At 47.0% G+C, this 12,417-nt stretch overlaps 1 protein-coding gene across 1 annotated transcript in view; it reads left to right on the top strand.

The window, feature by feature from the left end:
• LOC119975223 (RNA-binding protein 45-like) overlaps positions 1–12,417 on the top strand; it is a 41,408-nt gene that overhangs the window by 6,376 nt on the left and 22,615 nt on the right. Inside the window, exons 2-3 of the mRNA XM_038814849.1 lie at positions 194–277; positions 530–640. The gene's annotated coding sequence lies outside the window, so the exon portion shown is untranslated. The remainder of the gene's footprint in view (positions 1–193; positions 278–529; positions 641–12,417) is intronic.

Raw genomic sequence — 12,417 nt, 5'->3', positions numbered from 1 at the left:
CTGGGAGATATATTTCAGGGAGGAGGGACACACCCCCATGATGGTTTTTAACCTAGGAGGCACTGTCCTGAGTTGAAGCTGTAGGAAATAAGGAAAGTTGGAAATATATGTAAATTATAGTCAAGATATTTTTATATATTCCCTCAGGATGATTTCAAAATAATCTGCCAAAAATATTGTTGTCTTGTTACAGCTGCACATCTATTTTTTTGACTGGATTATTCTGTGTTTTGATGCTGACTGTACACCATAGAGTTTGACTGGCTTCACCTTCAGTGTAAGTTACATACAATAAGGAACTAAAAACCTTTTTAGTCTCTTAATGGTTAACAATTTTATGTACTTGTTTTAGAAAAACCCTTTGTATATTTGAAACTCATGATGTAAAATTGCTGCAACCCACGGTTTGCTCGTTGTTTGTCTATTGTTGTGCTCTGAGTGAATGAAGAGGGTTTTAAGTTTCTCAGAACTGAGGGATGACAAAGCAAGTCTTTCAGTGCTGAATAATGTGATTCTTACCGATTTTCAGAGATGCAGCTTCAGAAGAATCATTGTTTCTGTAGAATATGATTGAAGATGACTTACCAGCAGGAACCAGACAGGAATCTGTACTGTCTACCTGCTGCCATTATCAACTAAGGTATTTATAAACAACACATCACTATTCATATTGTTACAAGGATTTTATATATTGGCTGAGAAATAACAACATAGAAGGACACCAATTGGTCCATCGTTCCTATCTCTTCAAATAAAGCTGTGCAATGCAATAATAATGTAATAATTTATCTGGGGTTCACATCCGATAAGCTGAGAGAGTGGTTCTGTGGTGGTTTATCGATGTCACACAAGCCCCAGGTATTAATTCTCACAACCTTCACCTTTCGAATCTGTTGGTATATTGTTGGGACACTAAAACAAAAGCTGTAGAAACAACCGGCCAGCCTCAGTTTTAATAACCTTGGCCAGGTTAGCTGTTGCTGAATTAAAGAAAAACTTACATTTATGTAAAAAATATATAATAACATTTTTTAAATAAATACAAAATCATAAAATAAACAACAAAACACAGCAGCATCAATTCCCCTTTAACAGCTGACGGTGACTAGCTCTTTAAAGAATACAATAAAAGGCCACCATCATTTGTGGAACCTGTCAATTGCACTCCTTAATGTGTATATAACTTTCTCCAAATGCAAAAGCTCTATGAGATCCCCCAGCCACACCGAGGTACTGGGTGGAGAAGCTGACCTCCATTCCGACAGGGGCTGGTTTAGCTCACCAGGCTGAATCGCTGGCTTTTCAAGCAGACCAAGCAGGCCAGAAGCACGGTTCGATTCCCGTACCAGCCTCCCCGGACAGGCGCCGGAATGTGGCGACTAGGGGCTTTTCACAGTAACTTCATTGAAGCCTACTCGTGACAATAAGCGATTTTCATTTCATTTCAACAGAACCCACCTGCGAGCGACCAGCAAGGCGAAGGCTAAGACATCCGCCCCCACACCCGTCTGCAGCTCTGGCAGGTCTGATATGGCCGCTCGGGAACTGGCTCCAAATTCAAGTCTCTCACATGTGAGGAATAAAGAGACCCAAAATCTCCCCCGCCATCATCCTCCCTTAAATCTCCGAGATACTCCCCCCCCCCCCCCCCCCCTTCCAGACCTGCGAGCATCAAAACCCTTTCCAATAGTGAGGAAGGCGGCACTACCAAAAACGACGGGGAAAACCTTCCTTGCAAAGTACCTCACCTTTCCGCCTGTGAAAACCCGAACTTCTTTGACACCTCCTCCAGGCTCACGAACCGCCCCTCCAAAAACAAGCCCCTATGTCATCCGCTTCCTTATCCACCCAGCCCCGAACCTGGCATCCAGTCTTGCCGGTTCAAACATCTAATAATCACAAATCGGCATCTGCTTCGGCATCCTACCTAATTTAAAATGCTGTCGAAACTGACGCCAGATTTTCAACGTCGCAACCACTTGAATACTTCCCTGGAGAGAACGGCAGTGAGACTGTCACCAGCACCAGAAACCCCTTCTGCTTACACAAGCCTGACTCCATCCTCACTCACACTGCCTCCTGATCACCACACCAACCCAACACCTCTGCCACGTTCACCGCCCAATAGTAATAGATCAAGCTCGGCAGCACCAAACCCCCTGACTGGCAGTCCCTTTGTAAGGGCAATCGCCGAATCCTAGCAAACGTACCCACCCAAATCAACGATGAAAACAGCCTCTCCACCGCTGTAAAAAATGCCTTTGGCAAAAAAAACGGCAAGCATTGGAATAGGAACTGAAGATGTGTCAGAATGGTCATCTTCACGGATTCCACTCGGCCTGCCAAGGACAGAGGGAGGCTATCCCATCTCTGCAAGTCCGCCTTAACCCTACCCACCAGACTCGTAAAGTTTAACTTAAGAAGCCGAGCCCAATCCCACACTACCTGCACCCCTAAATACATAAAATGATGCCCGTCAAACAAAACAGCAACACCCCCAAATTAACTCCATTCTCCGGTCGGGTAACCAAAAAACACTTACTCTTCCCCAAGTTTAACTAATGCCCAGAGAACGCACAAAACCGCTTCAAAAGCACCATTATGCCCCCCCATTGTCAGGACTGGGTCGAAATATACAGTAATCGATCATTACCATACAGAGACACCCCTATATTCAATCCCCTCCCTCACCACCCCTCTCCACTCACCCAAGTTCCTCAACACAATTGCCAAAGGTTTTATCGCCAACAGGAATAAGAGCGGGGACATAGGGCACTCCTGCCTAGCTCCCCTATACAGCTGAAAATACTTTGAGGTCATGTTATTCGTGAAAGCATTAGCCTTAAATTCCTTGAATACCTTGATTTCGACTTGGAACGGTCCACCTTTGGATCCAAGACTGTATTCCAATCCTCTCCCAGGATCAACCAGGAAAGTCACCACCACCCTCTTCATGAAATCTACCTAGTCCCAATTTGGAGATTACACATTCACCAACACGACTGAGATGCTCTCCAACACCCCCAAGACCATAACAAATCTACCCCCCACGATCCGCCACCACCTTCTGCATCTGGAACCAGATTCTTTTATTGATCAGGAATAAGCACCCATCCCTCCAACATTTCAAACAAGCAGTCCCTGCCCAACATGGCAGCTGGCCCCACCTATCGAATGGAGCCAAAAACAGCCCCAGTCATCATCAGCAAAATACCCCTCTCCACCCCATAAATCCCAAAACCACTCTTCTCCCTCCCATCCCCCCACCATTTCATAGAATTTACAGTGCAGAAGGAGGCCATTCGGCCCATCGAGTCTGTACCAGCTCTTGGAAAGAGCACCCTACCCAAGGTCAACACCTCCACCCTATCCCCATAACCCAGTAACCCCACCCAACACTAAGGGCAATTTGGACCCTAAGGGCAATTTATCATGGCCAATCCACCTAACCTGCACATCTTTGGACTGTGGGAGGAAACCGGAGTACCCGGAGGAAACCCACGCAGACACGGGGAGGATGTGCAGACTCCACACAGACAGTGACCCAAGCCGGGATTCGAACCTGGGACCCTGGAGCTGTGAAGCATTTGTGCTAACCACTATGCTACCGTTCTGCCCTTTACACCTCCTGGGCATGCTGAAACCTGCACAAACAGGATCAGCAGGCAGCAGCCCCTTCCCTCCACCTCGCTCCCGTTTACTAGCGAACTGCTGGTCGTTGTGCCTTGATAATGCTGCCTCCATCCTTTCAGCACCTCACCATGCTTCCGCACCATCTCGGACATCCTTCCAATCCCTTCCCTCATCGGGGCAACGGGTTTTCCACCAACTGGTTAAGACTCTCCAGCATTTACCTCCCACGCTACTCGAAATGCTAGCTCAACTGCTTCTTAAACTCAGCCACCATCACCCCCACCAGTGCTTCTATCGTTACCAGAGCGGCCCCACCCGGAGAGCTCACCTCCACCATCTACCCTCCCACCGCACTCCTCACTGAACTTGACCCTGCATGCAGACCAGCACTTGCACCTTTTGTCGTGGTATTATTTCTTTGGCTTTTAGACATCCTTTCACAACCAATGTTCAATTAGGAAAGGTTTCCATTCAAATGCTCCCCAAAAAGTGTGTGAAGAAGGCCTAAAACCAAGGACTCTGGCAGGAGCTACCCAATGTGCAACCTCCTCCTACATGTCGCCACTGGAAGTAAAACAAAACCTTGCATTTAGATAGTTGTTTTCACAACCACTGCAAGTCTCAATGCAGTTTACAGCAATTGAAGTATTTTAAAAGTGTAATCACTGTATAGGAAACGTGGCTGCCAATTTGCACAAAGCCAGTTTCTACAAACAGCAATATGATAATGACCAGATAATCTCTTAGTGATGTTGACTGAGCCAGGACACCAGGAAAGTGCTCACAGGCTAGCCATCCAGTTTGACTATTTTGCCAAAGTGTGATCCACTTTGATTGCGGTGACACCTATTCTGTTTTCGCACACTGGCCGCGATTTAATGGCCGCGTTGCACTTAAGCGAGAGCGCAACGAGGCTGTTAGAAGAAGGGGGGGCAAAAACGAGAACGCGGAAGGTATCGATCCGTCCGCGATCTATCCGGCCCGCTCCCCTTGACGAAATCGGGATCACGCCTTAGTGTGGCGAGAAATCAGCAATCACCACTTAAGGCCAATCTCCATGCAATTAACGAGAGTGACCCCCTATCTAACGGCCTCCCCAGCAAGTGGTCATGCAGGCGCCAATTAGCACTTCTTTGTAAAAACGTGAAACTGGCTGAAGGGCTGCTGCAGGGACCCGAGAAGGTGAGTAATCATCTTTGCTCACAGGCAAAGAGCACGGGGGGCACTGGGTTTGCTTCCCCGGTGGTCGGAAGGGGGGGGGGAGCAACCGGGGTGTGGCAGCTTGGGTTGGGGTGGGCCGCCATGGGGAGGGGGTATCGCAGGGGCGGGGGGGTGGTTTCCAATCACCCGCAGGTATTCATGCCAACCCAAACCCTGGATCCGGTGCAATCCTAGCCCCTGACTGTCTGCCCCCAACATCTATAACTTCCACTGACCGTGGAGGCTTCTGGCCGTGCAGCTGAAGGCTATAGCTAATTGGGAATTGGCAATCATAGTTAAGTGAGCACTTCACACATCCCAAGTGGATCCCGGTGGGTAGGTGTTCCATGTAGCATGTGGAGTTATTGCTTAGCATCCCAATCAGACCATGATGCCTGGACACTGTGCCTGAACACTGCAGGAGGCAACACTATGGACGCAGCGTCCAACATCCGAACACCCAGAGACTGGGATCCAGCACTGGGGACATTACCGTTGGATCGATCTCTGGCTGCCCTATGCCACCTGGCTCTGCCAGCCCTGTTGGCTCCCCAAAGTCTGCACCATGGAGTCACCGCCCTCGGTGATTGTCCTCAGTGACTGGACCGTGCTCTGAGGTGCCTCGGCAATGCCCACCTGGACTGGGACAAGCTCCTCAGTGCCTAGGCTATTCCCATTTCAGACTGGGACATGAGCTGCAGCGCCTCATCAAGGTCCACCTGGTACTGGGTCACATCCCCCAGCGAGTCGGACATTCAACCGAGGCCCTCAGCCATGGCTGTCATTGACTGAGCCACGCTTTGGACACCTCCACTCATTCTGCTGATGTCGACCAAGGCTGTAATGAGGTCAGATCCTGAGTGACCATGGTGGAACTCTAACTGAGCGTCGGTGACCAGGTTATTGCTGTGCAAGTGCCACTTGATAGCAGTGTTGATGACCCCCTTCCGGATGATTGAGAGTAAATTGATGAGGTGGTAATTCATTGGATTGGATTTGTCCTTTTTGTGTATAGGAACTAACTAGGCAATTTGGCACATCACCCCTAGTTGCTAGTGGTGTGCCTGCACTGGACCAACTTGGCTAGGAGTGCGGAAAGTTACAAAGTGACCATTCTTCAGTTCTTCACACAGTCCTGTTGCTTGTTTGCTGGCAGCTACAAATGAAGGAATCTCTCCATGATTTTGCGCTCAAATCACGGACGTGCAGGGTGCGTGGCGTCAGTGTACATGCCGCGCTCGTGAATTGCTCTCTGCCACCACTTCTGGCGGGAAGACTCCATCGTTTGTAATTAAAGGTCAGTCGTGCCCAGCATTCTTGAAAGCCGATTGGGAATTCCGCAACTGATCGCTCCGTGAAGCTCCCAACATCCACCATGTTTGAAAAACCTTGTTCTACAGTATATAAAAACCCGTACTGTTAGTGAATGACAACTTCAAACCCTGTTAATATGTTACGTTAATTATATTCCTTTCGTGAAAAACAAATCTTGTTTTAAAAATAAATTGGTTTCTTAATCGCCAGCTTTGGCATCTGGTGCTTTACTAGCAGATCACAGCTGTAATGGAGGATGGGAGCTATCCAATAATTTACACAACTCCATGCTTATGGAGAATTACTCCACAAGAAGCAAAAGCTTCCTGCATTTATTTCCGACATTTCTTTCCAATTTGCACGATTTTCTTATATTGCAACTTTTCTGAGCATCAGAATATTCTTGGCAAGTTGCATGTTGGAATCGACTGGCTTTTTAAATAACTTTTCCAAACGTCCTTTCATATGTTCCCTCCTTAAGCGTAACTTAATCACACTAACTTATTCCCTATGGCTCAGGTCAGTGAATGTCTTGGGTCCAGGGTTTTACTAATTCTATTTTTAGATCTGCATGGCAATGGCGTAGTAATGATTCATATTCCAATTCCAGCATTCACCCTCCTCTGTTTATTCAACAGCAGAGAGCAACATGGAATTATAACAAACTTGAGATTGGCTAGCCAGTTCCCACAATTAGATGAGACGTAAAGGGGAAAAGAGGTTTATATAACTTAACAAAACTTAGACAATATAATCACAGAATAGTACAACAAAGCAAGAAGCAGTTCAATCCATTGAATCTTATAGATTGCAAACTTTCCAAATTCTCCCTTGGTGTATCTGAACATGTGCTGTTGTGTGACGACTGGGGGATTTTCACAGGAACTTCATTGCAGTGTTAATGTAAGCCTACTTGTGACACGAATAAAGGTCATTATTATTATTGTATTGTTTTTTGTTTTGAGGACCTCATTAATATAATTTACACTGTACAAATAATAAATTACAGTACAATTATGGCACAGAGGATGCTAGTTGCCCTATTGTGCCTGTGTTGACCACAAAAGAGCTATCCGGTGTAAACCCATCTTCTAGCTCTCAAAGGCTAGAGTTTGGGCAATAAAAATCCTTAGGGATGGGCAATAAAAATTCTGGCCTAGTCAGCAACATCCATGTCCCGTCAAAAAATAAAAACCTGTAGCCCCGCAAGTTATGGGGCTGGATTCTCTGATTCTGGGGCTATGTCCCCACGCCGGCATGGGAATGGTGGCAAACAATGGTGCAAAATGGCCACCGATTCCCCGGTGAATCCGCAGCCTCCACGCCAAATTCCAGACGGGTGAGACCATGAGAGACCCACGACGTCGGGAACTCGGCCGGTCGGGGGCGCAATATCGGGGGGCAGGCCTCAGGCAACGTCCTGAGGCCGTCAATACATGGCGTGCCATACTCCTAGAGTATGCCGCTGTGGAGGAGGCGGAGCATCGCAAAAGCGGCACCACCCCCAATTTGGTCGGGAACTCGGATTCCCCAGCCAATTGCCGAACGCAAGATTCCAGCCCATAGTACTTCAAGTACGCACCAAATTATTTTAAAAAATTTGTTGCCAAAATTTCCTCGACGCACCATCTTAACTTGGAAATATATTGTTATTTCTTCACTTGTTGCTGGGTATTAAACATAGAAACATTAAAGATAAGATCAACTGTGATTTCCCACCTACAGTTGTTGACAGGATCCTCAACAGTGTCTGGTCCATCTCCCGCGCCACTACCCTTGCCCCCTCCACTCCCTCCAGAACAAGGATAGAGCCCCCCTGGTTCTCACATTTCACCCCAGCAGCTTCCGTATACAAAGCATAATCCTCCGCCATTTTCGGCAACTCCAGTATGATGCCACCACCAAACACATCTTCCCTTCACTCCCTCTGTCAGCATTCCGCAGAGACCGTTCCCTCCGAGACAATCTAGTCCACTCCTCCACCATACCCAACACCTCTCCCATTATCCATGGCACCTTCCCATGCAATCGCAGAAGGTGTAACATCTGCCCCTTTACCTCTTCCATGGCCAGACCCAAATCACTCATTCCGGATTAAGCAGCGTTTCACTTGCATCTCTTCCAATTTGGTCTACTGCATTCGCTGCTCCCAATGTGGTCTCCTCTATATCGGAGAGACCAAACGCAGACTGGGTGATCGCTTTGCTAAGCATCTTCGGTCTGTTCGCATTCAGGACCCTGATTTCCTGTTGCTTGCCATTTTAACAAAAGACCCTGCTCCCAGGCCCACATGTCTGTCCTTTGCCTGCTGCAATGTTCCAGTGAAGCTGAACGCAAACTGGAGGAACAACATCTCATCTTCTGGTTAGGCACACTACAGCCTTCCGGTCTCAACATCGAATTCAACAACTTCAGATGATTAGCTCTACCCCACCTCGACCCATTTGTTTTCGTCCCATTTCATTTTAACTGTCTTTTACCATTTCTTTCTTTCTTTCTTGTCTTTATATATATTTACCCCCCCCCCCATCTTATCCATTTTTCCTTACCCTTTCTCCCTTTGCTTCCCTGTCCCCTCCCCCCACATCTACATCGGTCACAGTTTACCCTCTTATGTTAGTTTCTCTGCTGTTTGGCCTTTCACATCTTTTGTTCTCTCTGGGGACTGCCATTAACACTCTTTCCTCTTGGTTTCGGTGGCCATTAGCACCCGGTTTCCCTGGGTTTCTGTGGCTATGACTCATCTTTCATTCTCATTCCACAGTATAAATATTTCCCACTTTCTCTGTCTGTTAGCTTTGGCAAAGAGTCATTGGACTCTAAACGTTAGCTCTTTTCTCTCCCTACATATGCTGCCAGACCTGCTGAAATTTTCCAGCATTTTCTCTTTGGAGGCCATTCGGCCCTTTGAGCCAGCTCCGCCATTCATCATGGCTGATCGTCCAACTCAATAGCCTAACCCTGCTTTCTCCCCATACCATTGATCCCATTCACCTCTAGTGCCATATCTAGCCGCCTCTTGAATGTATTCAATGTCTTAACCTCAATTACTTCCTGTGGTGTTAAATTCCACAGGCTCACCACTGTTTGGCTAAATGGTCTACCTCGAATCCTCAGACTGTGACCCCTGGTTCTGGACACACCCACCATTGGGAACATCTTCCCTGCACCTACCCGGTCCAGTCCAGTTAGAATTTTATAAGTCTCTATGAGATCCCCCCATTCGTCTGAACTCCAGCGAAAACAATCCTAACCTAGTCAATCTCTCCTCATATTTCAGTGCCGCCATCTCCGGAATCAGCCAGGTAAACCTTCGCTGTACACCTTCGAGAGCAAGAATATCCTTCCTCAGAAAAGGAGACCAAAACTGCACACAATATTCCAGGTGTGGCCTCACCAAGGCCCTGTATAATTGCAGCAAGACATCCCTGCTCCTGTACTTGAATCCTCTCGCAATGAAGGCCAACATACCATTTGCCTTCTTTGCAGCCTGTTGCACCTGCATGCTTACCTTCAGTGAGTGATGTACGAGGACACCCAGGTCCCGCTGCACACTCCCCTCTTCCAATTTACAACCATTCAGGCAGTAATCTGCCGCCTTGTTTTTGCTTCTAAAGTGAATAACCTCACACTTATCCAAATTATGGTGCATCTCCCATTGATTTGCCCATTCGCCCAACTTGTCCAGCTCATGCTGAAGGATCTCTGCATCCTTATTATTATTATCCTGGAACTCCCCTCCATCAGCAGTGTGTGTATGTACACCAACAGACTGCAGGGGTGCAAAGAGGCAGCTCACTACCACCTTCACAAGCAATTACGGATGGTTAATAAATGCTGTGCTTGCCATCAACATCCATCCCATGAAATAATTATAGAAAAAGCCCTTCCAGGAAATTAGTCCAGACCCTCAACACCCTCTAAAAAAGGTTTCTCCTCATCTCCACTGTAATTCTTCTCTAACCCCTTTACTAGTTACTTTTTATGCTTCTGATTATTGACCTCTTTTCCAAGGGAAATAGTGGAAAAGAAGAACATATCTACACCCCTCATATTTTTTTTACCTCCATTAAATCTCCCTTCAACTGCCTCAGTTTGGAAAACCCCTCAATAAGCAAAATACTGTAGATGTTAGACTCTGAAATCAGAATAGAGGACACTGGAAAACTCAGCAGGTCTCTGCCAGCATCTATTAGGAAAGAAACCAAGTCAACCTTTCCAGTCGGTAGATTCTTCGTCAGAACTGAAAGAAAGGAGAATGTAGAAAATACAACAAAAAGTAGCAAAAGAGGCAGGAGGGTGTTTAGCATGAGGCAATGCATGTATGGAATATTTAGAAAAAAGAAAGGAAGATGGAGTAGAAAGATCAACATCTAAAGTTGCCAATCGCAACATTGAGCCCCGAGGACATCTTTCCTGATGGCCAAAATTCTCTACTTCTGGCATCAACCTCAAATTTCTTTGATACCTTCTCTACATAATAGCATAATAGATCACACTAGTCACTTGTAGATTTTTAAAAGTTTAATCCTAAAGCAAGGTTTGATATGCCGCTCAACCACTTTTGAAGGTGAATAAAGGATCTTGTGTCCACAATATAATTTCCAGGAGCTATCGTAATAAAGCGAAAGGCTGGTCTGCATGTTATCCTGGGTGTATTAATAAAAGCTTACCTAAACATTAGATTTGATTAAGGGCAGCACGGTGGCACAGTGGTTAGCATTTCTGCCTACGGCGCTGAGGACCCGGGTTCGAATCCCGGCTCTGGGTCACTGTCCGTGTGAAATTTGCACATTCTCCCCGTGTTTGCGTGGGTTTCACCTCCACAACCCAAAAATGTGCAAGCTAGCTGGATTGCCCACACTAAAATTGGCCCTTAATTGAAAAAAATATAATTGGGTACTCTAAATTTAATTTAAAAAAAAAGACTTGATTAAGACACCCACAAAGACATAAGGAGTTGGGACTCACCTAAAATGCAGAAGTCAAACCTCTGGAGTAGAAGGGTGCAACAGGCCTAGAGCCATCACAAGGGGTTGCAGAAATACACCAACCCACTATGCCATGTAATCTACCTGTTGCCATCCAGCAGAGGGCAGCAGAGCGGAGCTACTGATTGCCTGTTCTGGGGAGATTTGCATACGTGCAGTGCGGTCAGCGTAATTTGAAGGTGTACTTGTGGAAGAGACCCGAGGTGTTTGAGTGAAGTCAAGCATCCAGCAGAGGGCAGCAGAGCGGAGCTACTGATTAGCTGTTCTGGGGAGATTTGCATACGTGCAGTGCGGTCAGCGTAATTTGAAGGTGGTTTGTGAAGGGGCTGTTGTCAAGTGACAGTTAAACCTGAAACATTTCCTCAGTGTTTCCCTTCCTACCTCCTCCTCTAACCAAAAAAAAAACAACCGTGGTTTTTGGGAAGGTAAGTTCATCTCTTTAAAAACTTACCTTGAAGGGTGACATCACAGCAAAGCAGTGACCTGATTGGCTGGCAAGGAAAGTGTTCCAGTTAGCAGTTGCTGGGAGAAATTTAACTCTTCGTGTGTTGGTGAGTATTGTGATCAGTAAGTAAATTCTTTATTCCTTTCACTTATTAATTATTTGATTATATTTGTAATCAGTTAAGGTAAAGGGTAAAAATGGCAGGAGATCCCAGACCCATGTTATGCTCCTCGTGCGCAATGTGGGAGTTTAGGGACGCGGCCGATGCCCCTGGCTCCTTCATGTGCGGGAAGTGTGTCCAGTTGCAGCTCCTGTTAGACCGTATGACGGCTCTGGAGCTGCGGATGGACTCGCTTTGGAGCATCCGCGATGCTGAGGAGGTCGTGGATAGCTCGTTCAGTGAGTTGGTCGCACCGCAGATTAGAATTGGTGATGGAGACAGGGAATGGGTGACCGAAAGGCAGAGAAAGAGCAGGAAGGCAGTGCAGGTGTCTCCTGCGGTCATCTCCCTCCAAAACAGGTATACCGTTTGGAGACTGTTGGGGGAGATGACTCATCAGGGGAAGGCAATAGTAGCCAGGCTCATGGCACCGTGGCTGGCTCTGCTGCACAGAAGGGCGGGAAAAAGACTGGCAGGGCTATAGTCATAGGGGATTCAATTATAAGGGGAGTAGACAGGCGTTTCTGTGGTCGAAAACGAGACTCCCGAATGGTACGTTGCCTCCCGGGTGCTCGGGTCAGGGATGTCTCCGATCGGCTGCAGGACATACTAAAGGGGGAGGGTGAACAGCCAGTTGTCGTGGTGCATATAGGCACCAACGATATAGGTAAAAA

The sequence above is a fragment of the Scyliorhinus canicula genome, chromosome 12 (assembly GCF_902713615.1).
Source record: "Scyliorhinus canicula chromosome 12, sScyCan1.1, whole genome shotgun sequence".
In the NCBI taxonomy this organism is placed as follows: Eukaryota; Metazoa; Chordata; class Chondrichthyes; order Carcharhiniformes; family Scyliorhinidae; genus Scyliorhinus; species Scyliorhinus canicula.
This window is presented reverse-complemented; position numbering and strand designations above follow the sequence as displayed.